Source organism: Notamacropus eugenii, chromosome 6 (genome assembly GCF_028372415.1).
Source record: "Notamacropus eugenii isolate mMacEug1 chromosome 6, mMacEug1.pri_v2, whole genome shotgun sequence".
Taxonomy (NCBI): domain Eukaryota; kingdom Metazoa; phylum Chordata; class Mammalia; order Diprotodontia; family Macropodidae; genus Notamacropus; species Notamacropus eugenii.
This window is the reverse complement of record NC_092877.1, coordinates 260,534,356-260,547,265: the sequence shown is the minus strand read 5'-3', so window position 1 is coordinate 260,547,265 and position 12,910 is coordinate 260,534,356.

Below are 12,910 nucleotides of genomic sequence, written 5' to 3'. Positions count from 1 at the left end.
TATCTCTTCCAGGATGAGGCATCAGAACAATACTTTGTAGAACTAGTTGAACTTCAAAAATACCCTATTTTTCCTAATACGGTGACTTTTTCATAAATTTCCTAATCCCACTTAAATGGAAAAGAGACATTAATTATCATTCCCATTTTACAGAGAAGGAAGATGGGATCAGCACCATAGTTATTTAAGACAGGAAAATGTGATATAGTGAAAGGAGTTCTGAGCTAGAAATCAAGAGAGACCTTGATTTGATTCTGACCTCAAGCACTTATATGTAGTACAACCATGGGCTAAATCTTAATAGGATAAAATTTCACCTAAGTTCTCTTATCTGTAAAATGGGAATAATACTTCTAGGGCTTACCCAACAGGCCTGTTGTGAGAATCAGATGAGATAATGTTTCAAAAGACTTCGAACACTTTTTAATTCATAACCTTCCCTTCTTTTCTGCTCCTTCTCCTCTACACAGATACACATACACACACACACCCAAACTGGACATTCAAGTAGTTTACCGTCAGGCTTAACATGGCATCATGTAGTCTGAAAATGGTATGAAATATTCATTGGTTTTTGCAACTGTGTCCTTAAACACCATCCTTGAATAAGAAAGTTAGTAACATATTTTGTCTGAAAGCTCTGCTTAAATATCAAAATGTCACAATAAGTGACAGACAATCCTACTGGAAGTTGCCTTAACCACAGCCTTCTGCTTTGTTACAAAGAGATCTCTGAGACTAGGTTTCAACATCCTATGTATTACTTCTATTTTACATCCTAGAATTCCTGATGCTCAAATACCATTTTTTGATCCAGCCACCCACTCTCAACACATTTTCTCTTAAAATCTTTTTTCTATCAGTCTTAAATGAACTACTCCTTAGTCCCTCCCCCACCCTCCCCTTTCCCTCTCCCCTATCCAAAGATAATTTAGTTATTTTATTAAAGTAAAGAAATAATTGATATTCCTTCTGGATTTCTCAGAAGTCCTATATTCTCTGTGACCATGAGATGAACCATACATATGATATTCAGAAGTGAAGTACATATTCACGTCATCTTTAACAAGTCATTAACCATTAATGATGCTCTTTGGAATGCCCACTCTATTTTCAACAGACTTCCTTATATCCTCAGACTTTTCCTCCAATCAGCATTTTACCTCCTCTCTTGAAAAGAAAAAGCTTGGCTTTTCCTTGAGGACACCACATTTTTATAGCTGATTTAGATAGCTAACGTTTATATAATACTTAATATGTGCCAGGCATTGCACTAATTATAAATATCTCATTTGATCCTCACAACAACCCTAAAAGTGAGTGCCATTATTATCCCTATTCTACAGATAAGGAATCTGAGGCAAACAGAAGTCAAGGGACTTTCCCAGGGTCACACAGCTAGTGCCTAAGACTGGTTTTGAACTCAGGTCTTCCTGACTCCCAACCTGGCGTTCTATCCACTATACCACCTAACTGTCCTTTCTTGTATGACCATTCCTTCTTCCATTTCTCCCAATTAATAGATCAACGAAAGAGATGGAAATATTGCCTTTCACTGACATTTCTATACCATTACCTTGCTACCAAACTTCAATAACCTTTCTTCCTTCAAAATCCACTCAATATTTATAGCATTTCCTCTCTTCAACTTTGTTGCTGTCATCTATTGACTTCCAAATCAGTCTTTCAATTCCTTCAATAACTTGAGCATGTGACATAATATTCTTCCCCAAAGCAGCTTTCATGGAGGAGGTGGGGTTATGCCATTAAGCAGCGAATAATGCTTAATTTCAATTTTTTGCTAGATATTTTCATGTGAAATGAAAATGAAGAATTAGATCAATCTTATTTCAAATAGGGATTATGACCCTGATTTTCCATTCACTCATGCATTGGATTCTTCTTTTAAGATGACTTTAAGAGAATCTTCTGATGAAATATGTAAAAAAAAAAAAAAAAGATAACCACATGAAAGCTATGCATCAACTAAAGAACTAGGGCAAGACTTCTGCTTAAATGCTCTACCGGGAAGATCAACTGAATAAGATAAACTGAATTGAAGTTTATTCTCAGATGGGCAGCACTTGGATGGTAAGTAAAGCTCCCCATAATTTAACTCTCGTATCCTGCATATCACTCCCCTTCCTGCTCTCTTTGGTCCAGCCAGACTTGAATACCTGCTTTCCCTCATTCATACCAATCCATTTCCCTCTCTTCATTCCTTTGTGCTGGTTACTTTCTGTATCTTGGATGTCCTTTCCCCTCAATTTGATATCTTAAGATCTGGTTTCCTTCAAAGTTTAGTTTAAGCTCCATCTTCTACATAAAGACTTTTTCTGACTTGACCAGGTACTAGTTCTTTTCTGTTCTACTTTCCCCCAAAATTCCCTCCTATTTACTTTGTAAATATTTTGGTACTACTTATAGGTGGACATGTTGTTTCTTCCAATAGAATGTAAGTCCCTTGACATCACAGATAGTCTTTCTCTTATCCTGGCATTCTCATTATCTAGCACATTGTCTGGCACATGACAGGCACACTTAAGAAAAGCTTGCTGATTGTTGATAGAAGAAAAAATACTGGGTCTGGACTCAAAGAACCTAGGTTCAAATGCCAGCTACTGCTCACTCCCTGTGAACTTTGTTTTCTCAACTATAAAATGATGGGGTTAGATGAGATGATATCAAAATTCCATGCTAGCTCTAAATCTAAAATATTATCATCTCATAGGGTACCCCAAGCCTACTATAAGTTGTGATACACTCCACTCTCCCAACAATTCAGAAAATTAATTCCAAGGGTACCTGTTTCTGAGTTTTTGCTCTTAACACTTCACCAGGCTAGAATGGATTCCAGTCATTCAAATTAGCCAGCAAGGAAAGACATGGGCTTTTTCTTTTTTCCTACTCCATGAATATAGCACACAATCTTTTTTTGAGATATTTTTAAGGGTTTTATAATACCAAGTCATCCTTTGCTAAAGTACTTCTCATACGTCTATTCCAAAAGGGTTTGGGAATGACTATGCCAATTGAAAATGAACTCTGGAAAGTCTTGCCAACACCAGCCTGCCATCCAAAGAGCAGTCTACCTAAGTGTAGAGAGGCTCATTGCCATAGGGTTATTTTCTGGGCAATAGATTATTTTGGCACAGCAATTCAATAAGGCTTGGAGGGTGTGTGATTAGCACAAATCAGAGTCTTTGCACTTATACTGAAGAGATCAAAATAAGCACTATGACCCAAAGTAAAGAGACACATATAAGTCAAAATAAGATACTTTTAAAAATTTAACCTTATCAATTAATTTTCAACTTGAATGCAAATGTATAGAAAGCTGAATTTCAAATTATTTTCTCCTTGAGGCTTTTCTTCTGGAATTTATTCTCAGATGAGACAAGTTCTAGCAGAGCTGAGGGGCAATGGAAGTTATGCCTAAGTTCTGGCGTTCAATTTTCAATTTTGTCATGAGTTTCCTCTGAAAGCCACCTCCCACTTGACATTGCAAAAGTGTGGTGTGTACGATTCCAAAGAACTGATTAAACGTTCCCCATCTTCTGATAGAGAGCTAATGGACTCAGATGCAGAATGAGACCTGGCTTTTTGGACATGGCCAATGCCACCTGACAAAGTAAATTTCTTACACATTCTTTTTTGTTTCTGTTTTTTTATAAAGAAGAGAGAAAAACTGGGGGAGAAAGGGAAGCTAGAGATAGAGTTATCCAAAAAGGAGAAAAAGGGAAAAAAAGGTCATCAAAATATTTTTAAATGCTCAGAAAAGAACAGAAGGAAGCCCTGAAGAAATAACAGAAAAGCAGGACAGGTTTGATAGTTAGATACTGAAATTATATGCTTTAAAAAATCAAGTTCTATGTCATAGAGATTCACAATTTCACACATAGTCCTTTTTTACTATTACATATATAGAACATCTTGTTGCTTAAATGAAGAAATAAAAAATAAAGGAATAAAATAGTGGAAAGACTATTGGAAGGTGAGAAAGAAGACAAGTTCTTCTCTGGGGTCTGCCACTAATTATCTTGTGACCCTGGGCAAGTCACAGTCTTGCTGGTGGTCAAAGGGTTGGACTAAATAATTGCTAAGTTCCCATCTAGCTCCAAATTATTGTCCTATGTGAGCTACTTAGGAAAAAAAAGGAAAAAAAGAATCCAAATTCTTTCCTTGTTCTCTCCATACCCCCAGTCCTTCACAAACACATTCCTATCCCCAGGGTAGAGCAGTAGGTAGGGTTCAGTGAGGGGATCATTGATAACTCAGAGGGACTTCTAGACTGGCAGGTTCCAAATTAACCTCCCCTGGATCTAGGCAGAGAGTTACTCTAGGTCATTTCTCCTGCTTCATTGCTCCATATCTCAATTAATAAAGTTCCTGGAAATCATATCAAGACAATTGTGTTTAAAAAGAAAACCTTCACAAATCATATGAGTCATGACCATCAACATCTAGAACAGCTTCACCAAAAAGCAAAATCCCTCCTTGAATAACTTCTGTTTGTCACTGAAGGTAAAATGGGATAACCATAACCAATGTGTAAAGTCTATATTACAGTCCTCAAATTTTTTCTGTACTATACAAATTTTTCCCATCCCACCCCCACTATCCATCCCTCTTCAATCGAAGGAGCCCCTCTCTCAATTATTCACCCTTGTTGATGCCTTGACATACTCCTGGTTTAAGATTTAGCATTTCTATTCTCGTTTCCTTGGAAAGTTCATTCATGTCCATGGCTTTAATGATCATTTCTTTGTGACTGACTCCAAAATTTCTATCCCCTGTCCCCATTCTCAGCTCTAGTTCTTTATTTCCAACAACTTGGTTGACATTTAATCTGAATATCCCACTATCTGCTCAGACTTTACTGTACAAAACCAATCATGTCATTTTCCCACCAAAACAAAAGACCCTATCCAATCATCTAACTTTTCTATTAAACTACTGTTCCCCCTCAGTTGGTTAGGTGGGAAATTACAAACTGATCTCTTACTTTTCCTTCTTCCTCAACTTCCACATCCAGCCAGTTGCCAAGTCCTATGAATTCTACCTTTTGCTGTAATTCTTGTGTGTATTCTCCTTTCTAATTCTAGAACTGCCCTACTGAAGGGCCTCATCATTTCTTCACTAAATAATCTTAATAGACTCCATTCAATTTAATTCAACTGTTTAACACATCTCCCATGAAGAAGTAGTTCACTCCAAATTAGCTCTTTTGTCTCTTCAACACTACAGAGAATAGGAACTTTCACCTCAGTAAGGTTGCAAGGAACCAAAGTGTATTGAATTCTTCCAAGTTTGTTTGGTTTTTTTCTTTTCTATCTTTTTTTGCATGAGTTGTTTTACAAGTATTGATTCTCAGCACAGAAACTAGAGAGCATTGTTGAATGAACTACATACTAGGTACCACCCTAAGCCTGGGGATACAAATACAAGTCAATCAACAAGCATTTATTAAGGGCCTCTTAAGGGCCAGGCACTGAGACTACAAATACAAAAAATGAAATCATAATCTTCATTCCCAAAAGTTTTACAAAAAGCAAAAGTATCTGCCCTCAAGAAGCTTACATTTTAATAGAGGAAAATACTTGGAAGTGATAGTTAGGGAGAGGAATCTGGATCATGGAAATCACAGAGATGGCAGTTAGAGTTGTAGGACAATTGCCTGATGTGGTCTTCCCAAAAATGGTAGTGTTGATTTGATTTTTGTTTCTAGTCTATAAAAGGGGCAAGATGGAGGAAGGAGTAGGGTACTATAAGAACATAGCAGCAGGGCATGAGAATAATCTGGGACTAGCAACATGGTGGGTGTAGGTCAGGCTAGTTATGGAGAATGAGGGTCTTTCCAGCTAACTATCTTCTTTACATCTATAGCTCTCCTTGGTTTGACATCCTTCCCAGGACAAGATGATCACCTGAAATCTCATCATAATGTTGTTTGATTCAGTTTTGGATACTCAATACCTTCCCAATCCCCTCAGCCTTCTACCCCCTCTAATTGGACATATGGAAAGTGAAGAGTTAAACTCCTCCCACAGCTTTCTTTTACACAGGGCAGGAATGTAGTCTTTCCAGTAATCCTCTACTTTTTGCAGCTTTACTTGAGTTGAACTCCACCAACAAGATGATGCTAAATTCGGATACTCCCTGGTGTCTGCAGCAACCACCACCACCCCACACACTCTGTCCAGCTTCCTTTTGTGTGTTATCTTCCCCCATTAGATCATAAATTCCTTGAGGGAAGGGACTGCCTTTCTTTTTCTTATTTCTATACCCAGCACCTAGCATAGTACCTGACACACAGTAGATGCTTAATAAATGTTTATTGAATTGAATTGAATGAGGATATTCACCACTCTAAAGCCCAGAGGTCCAGAGCAGAAGCCAGAGTTGGAATGCTTGGTGGGAGTTGGAGGGTGGAGGCTCTGGTCCATGGTATAAAGAAAGCCAGGGAGTAACATTGTGATGGGCATGGATAGGGTGGACCGTAGAGAGGATTATCGATTTTTCCAGGGGTAGTAGCTGCAATGTCAAGTGTTCTAACTTCTTGACACTTGTAGCTGTTTGTACAATCTGTGCTAGCCCCAGCATGGTCTATATTTAACTGCCACTTTTTACAATCTCTCATATCCTGAACCTTTCTCTTTCAAGAGGCTTCAATAGGCTTTTTGTAAACTTTAAATGCTAGAAGTACACCTCCACAACTGGAGTACATGCTGGCTGATATCTTGCTTCAGACAAGCAGAGATCACGGGACTCGTAGTCCAAAGAAAACTTGTTCCAATAGTATGACTTAGTCATCCCCAAGCACTCATCATAGGAACATGGGTTCTATTCCAGGGCTCACACCGCTACAAGAAATAGGCCAAAAAGATAGATGGGAACCAGACTGGGATAGATTTTAAATACTTCCTAACTGATCTCCTTCTGTCCAGTATCCCCCTTCTCTAATTCATGCTTTACACTGGTGCCTGAATAGTCTCCCTAATGTACTATTCTGATTACATCACTTATGTCTAGAGGCTTCAATGGTTCCCATTACCTATTAAATAAAGTATAAATTCTGTTTCTTAGTATTCAAGGCGCTCTATAACCTAACTTCAATTCAATTTACCTTGTCAACCAACTCTCACACTATGTATTCACTGTCAGCAATTCTATACTTTAACCAAACGGTATTAGGCACCACCTCCCACTCCCGTGGTACCTTTTCGTGTTCCATGCCTTTACCCAAACTGCCATCAACTTTTACCTATTAAAAACTCTCCTTTTCTTTGAATATCAAGTCAGGTACTACCTCTTCTTTTTCTCCCTAGCTGGAAGCTATTTCTCCTACTTTCAAGTCTGCCTCAGTCATCCATCCTCATAACTTCCCTTTGAGCAGAAGGGGCAAAAGGGTAAGCACTTGTTAAATGCTTGCTACCATCCAGGACCTGTGCTAAATGCTTTTACTAACATCTCATTTAATCCTCACAACAACCTTGAGAGGTAAGTGCTATTATAATCTCCCTTTTACAGTTGAGGAAACCAAGGCAGACTATTTTAAGTAATTTGTTCAAGGTCACATAGCTAGTAAGTATCTGAAGCTGGATTTTTAAACTTGGGTCTTCCTGACTCCATGACTAGTACTCTATCTGCGGTGCCACTGAGCATCCTCTCCACTCTTGATAGCCCCTACTAACCCTGCCCCTTCCAGGTACAGTGCCTTTATATTTTCCCTTGACTACTCATCACCCCATCCTTCTCTGTAGAGTCCCACTCAAGTCTGCTCTCCTGGTGCACAGTGTCTAGGATGTGGGCTTCTTACTCACAGTTATAAAAACCTAATTAATGATTATTTTATAGAAATAGAAGCTACTCTAGGCTAGATATCAGGTTAGAAAGCATGGGAGAAATTAATTCACATCAGATCACTAGTGATAGATAACAGATTATCTAACAGCCTCCTCACCAGGAGGATGTGCATTTTGACAAGAAACAATGCCTCAATCCAGGGAATGGATCTCTAATGATGGAATGTCAAAATTTAGCAACTGGTTGGTAGAAGAATTATTACTAGGCAAGAGTGTTTCCAATTTCCCTTCAAATCACAACACATACACATCCCACCCCAATTATATTTATGTATAACATGATTTGCCACTACTAGCGGCATAGAATTGTCAGGTGTGCTGGCACCTAATCCAGTAATCCTAGCTACTGAAGAGACTGAGAATGGCAGATCACATCAATTAAGTGGATGACGAAGCCCTGCACTTCCAGCCTGGGTAAGACAAGGAAGACCTAGTCTTAACATGTAGAGATAGAAATAGATACACACACATATATACATACATGTATACTCGTGTGTATAAGTATATAAAAGTCTAATTTCCCTTTGTCTATTTCCAGCTTCCCTAGTTATCAGGGCAAAAAGAAACTTACAGACCTCTTTTCTATCTCCTGCCTAGGGGAAGTATAGCAGAAAGATCAAGCTGCTCACAAGATCACATACACTACAAGATACACATCTGAATGGAGTGGTGGTTTCCCCTTCATTCAAGATCTCCAAGTAAAATCTAGGTAACCATTTCTCACCTATATTATATTAGAAATTCCTTTTGTACGTGGTTCAGACTAGATAGCCACTGACAACCCTGCTAATTCTATAATTCTGTGATTTCTTCCTGAAATGACTCCTCAGAAAGGTCAATGCGGTCAACAAATTCACCAACGTTAGCCAAAAAGGGACAAGAGTAATTTTTTTCCAAAAACATTTATAATTAATGTAACCAATGGAACTGACAGTTGTTAACACTTGGGAACATTGACTTCTCAGCACAGAGAGTAGAGCATTGTAGAGGATGCCCTGGAATTCTAGAGGTACTACAGATTTAGCACAGTCTAGTATGCTGACCTCTGCTGTCCTGCTGCCACTTCGGCAAGTCATGTGAGCCCTGATATGATCTAGACATGGTTTTGATGTAAAGAATCCTAGATTAGGAATTTTAAAACCTGGGAAAGAGTCTCAGTTTTGCCAATGATTATCTTCATTATCACTGGTCTTGTTAGCATTATCATTAATATTCATTGAAATTTATATAACGTTTTACATATACTTACTAGCTAAGTGACCTTGGGCAAATAATGATAGTCACATGATCACAAGTCTAATGGGCTTATGGATTTAAAGGGAATTTATATTTCACTTAGTTCAGCCCTCCTTTTTTAGATAAGAAAACTGAGACACAGTTAAACCAATTTAATTGGCCAATAAACATTTCTTAAGTGTCTGCTAGGTGCCAGGCACTGTGCTAAGCACCAGTGGACTTAAACAAAGTCATAGAAATAGCGACAAAGCCAGGATTTGCACTGAAGTCCCCTGACTCAAAAAAACGATAGCTCTCTCTACTCCCTAGGAGTTGTAAGAGTCAGAGGAGATCATTGTATGCAAAGCACTTTGTTCACAGAATGATTGACATCCAGATGAGATCATAGGATATGGATCTAGAGTTGGGAAGGAGTTAAATGAGTCATTTTGTCCAAAGCCCCCATTTTATAGATCAAGAAACTGAGGTCCAGAGCAGTGACTTACCCAGTGTCATGCAGGTAGTGAAACAGGTAGAACCACAGGGGTCCTCCTCTTTTTAAAGATAGAAGAAAAGAAACTAAGGCTTACCCAAGGACGCAGTGTGAACATGACAGAACCAGACCAATACCCAAATAGGTTGGCTGCCATTACAGCCTTTTCTCATCATACCACATTTCCTAGTACTTCACTGTGAAATGCTATTAAAGTATGAGCAATTGTCATTTCTGTGTAACTGAGGTTTTAAGCCTGGAACATTTGCCTATGACCTCCACATCAGTATAGAGAATAAACATTCAAAGCTGTGGGCTTTGTTGGGAGCTGAGTGGCTGTGAGAGCTTTGGAGAAAAAAAAGAGTCTTCTTCAAACCTGTTTTGAGAGAATACTCATGAGAATTTCTTTGTGGGAGAGATCTGTAGAGAAAAAGAACAATCTTTAGAAGGTAAATGTGCAAGGGAAAGCAAACTCCTTAACACACCTCTGATTTCCAGCTTGCCTCCTGCTTAGAGATCTTTGGGAAGTTCCCCTTGGGTGACATCTGGACTCTTAGATGAGATGAAATATCTTACTCCCAATAGGAGAACTCATTCACTCTGTGTTTTTTCTGATTCATTCTAAATGGCATAACTTCTCTGATTTCTGTTGGCTATCTGCTTCAATCAGTGGGTTTACTTGCTGTCCACTGAAGTTCTTTTGCATAATTAGCACTTGATGGAAAAGACTTAAACCTACAAATGTAAGGTTGGTCCACTTTTCCCTAGTAAGAGATAGTGACTAGAAAAGTGATTTGAACCTAAAAAAAATCATTCCACTAGCCATCAACATGGTAGATGAGGGAGGTAGATAGATATAATTCTAGTCCACTAACAACCCCCATCCCCAAAGAAAGATGTTGTGATAGACCTGTAGTCCCTTTTTCTGCTTTCTTCTAGGCAGCAGAATCTCCCCTTGGAGAGAGGGTGGCAAGGTTTCAGAAATATCTATATATAGAGATATATATAAATATATCTATATATAATATATAATCTACATATAATATATAGTGTATATCTATATATAAATATCTATATATACCTCTCTAGAGAGCCACATTTCAACAACACATGTGGCCATACACACATACTACATGCCCCTGAACAGAGTCTGAAAAAGTGACCTCTCTTAAAGAGGAAGTAAAAATGCCTCACCAAGGCATGCAGCATCTCAGTTGATGAAATACTCCAGACTTGAAACCTAGATTACACAGACATTCTTTCCTTATTCATTCATCCTTGTATGAAATAATTAAACTTTTGAAGGGAAGGGTTTCTTTTGTTTGTTTTATTGGCACTTTTTAGCTGCACCAGTACTTCACGAGTCTCACATCAAGCACCGAAGAGTTATATATCCCAAGAACTACGCATGGTCTACCCCTGCATTGGGAGATCCAGCTTGGTTGCTCATTCTTGGAGCTCACAGCTGTTTAAACTCTCTGATCTTCGCTTCAAGATAATTTAAGCCATTATATAGATCGACATGACTGCGGAACAATGAGATGCATCTCGCCTCTTTTAGTTAAAGAAATGATAGGTCCTCTCCATCTTTCATACATTAAGCAAGTTTATTCATCTGTCACTCAGACCCTCAACTTACTCCCCTATTAAAGAAGGATCTTAAACATAGTCTGTAAGATCCATCCAGGTCTGTGGCCAAGGACTCAAAGCAGAAATCTGAATAGAGAAATTCATAGCAGAGAATAAGAACTACCACTAGTTTAAAGGGGTAGCTTGGCTTTGAAAAGGTCACTATTCTGCATGACTATGCAGCTGACTTCCCTGCAGGGGGTGAATTGAAAGGGGAGAAAGGAAAACCACAAAGTAAATAACACTTAGCAGAGGGAAACATCAGGCAGGTAATATTACAAATGGCTGGGCAAGGGGGAAATAATTGTGAAGTGGATGCACGGAGCAAGCAATAGTCATGCTGCTTTGATTTATTTCCAGCCTGTTAGACATTAACATAAAGGTCAACATTTCCATGCAGAATCAAGGCATCGATAAGATCATATAGGTAGAGAACTGGAGAGGAATGAGTTCCTTAGGTGACAGTGTGCACAGAGCTTGTCTCTCCATTATAAGCTCTTGAAGGACAGAGACTGTTTCCCTGCTGTCTTTGTATCCTCATTGCTTAGCTCAGTCCCTGACACGTAGTAAGCCTTTAATAAAATCTTGTTGATTTGAGTCAAACCCTTTCATTTCTCAAATAAAGAAACTGAGGTCCTTAGTGGGGTCAAGCAATTTATCGTTCAAAGTTCAAAAGCTATGAGTAACAAAGTCAGGATTTGAATCCAGGATCTCTGATTTCATAGTCAATACTCATCTCTATATCGGACATTCAATAAAGTTCCCTCCAATGCATCACCATTGTGCTGAAGCAACTAAGTCCTCAAAGGCTGTGGCAAAAGCTCCAAACTATAGAAGGTCTTCCTAAATGGTCAATTGGATAGGAGCACAGTGGTGATTTGCATATCTGTCCTAAAAGGTCTCACTGAATAAGTTTAGAGAAGCTTGTCGTCCAAAAGTTAGCAACCACTGGGAAAACTGCATCTTCTGAAAACATCTCCTGAAGCATATGAGCTAAGTCAATGGGCAGTGGACTTACATCAATAGAATTATGGACAGACAGGCCATGTGGTAAGCAGTGTTTGACTTAGAATCAGAAAGATACTTACAAGCTTTGTGACTCTAAACCAGTCACAGAATCTCCTAGCCTTAGTTTCCTCATCTGTCAAAAATTTAAAAAAATAAAAAAAAAGATTATAACTGACTCCAAAGAGATGTTGGAAAGTTCAAGTAAGATATTAGACATAAAGTATCTAGCAAATTTTAAAATGTAAATATAAGTATTGTCTGTGGTTAATAACAGAGTAAGAATGACAACTTTGTGCAATTCTGCTTCACTTAAATCCAATTAACTCACAAGTGAAAACATCACCCGATGATATCATTGGCTCTTTTTGAGAGGAGACAGCATGGTAGCTCACTGGATAGCCCACCAGCCTTGGAGTCAGCAGGACATGAGTTTAAATCCAGCTTCAGACACTTGACACTTACTAGCTGTATGACCCTGGGCAAGTCATTTAACCCCAATGGACTCACCAAAAAAAAAGAAAGAAAGAAAAGAAAATTAAGAACAAATAACTATCTATTGTTGTTATTATTTTTAAATCATTATTTTAGATCCTTGAAATACTGAATTACAAAGACATGAAAAAAAGTTTTACACTATATCCTTAAACTAAAAAAGATATAACTAGTGAAATTAGTGAGCAAACTCAGGATTAAAATTAAA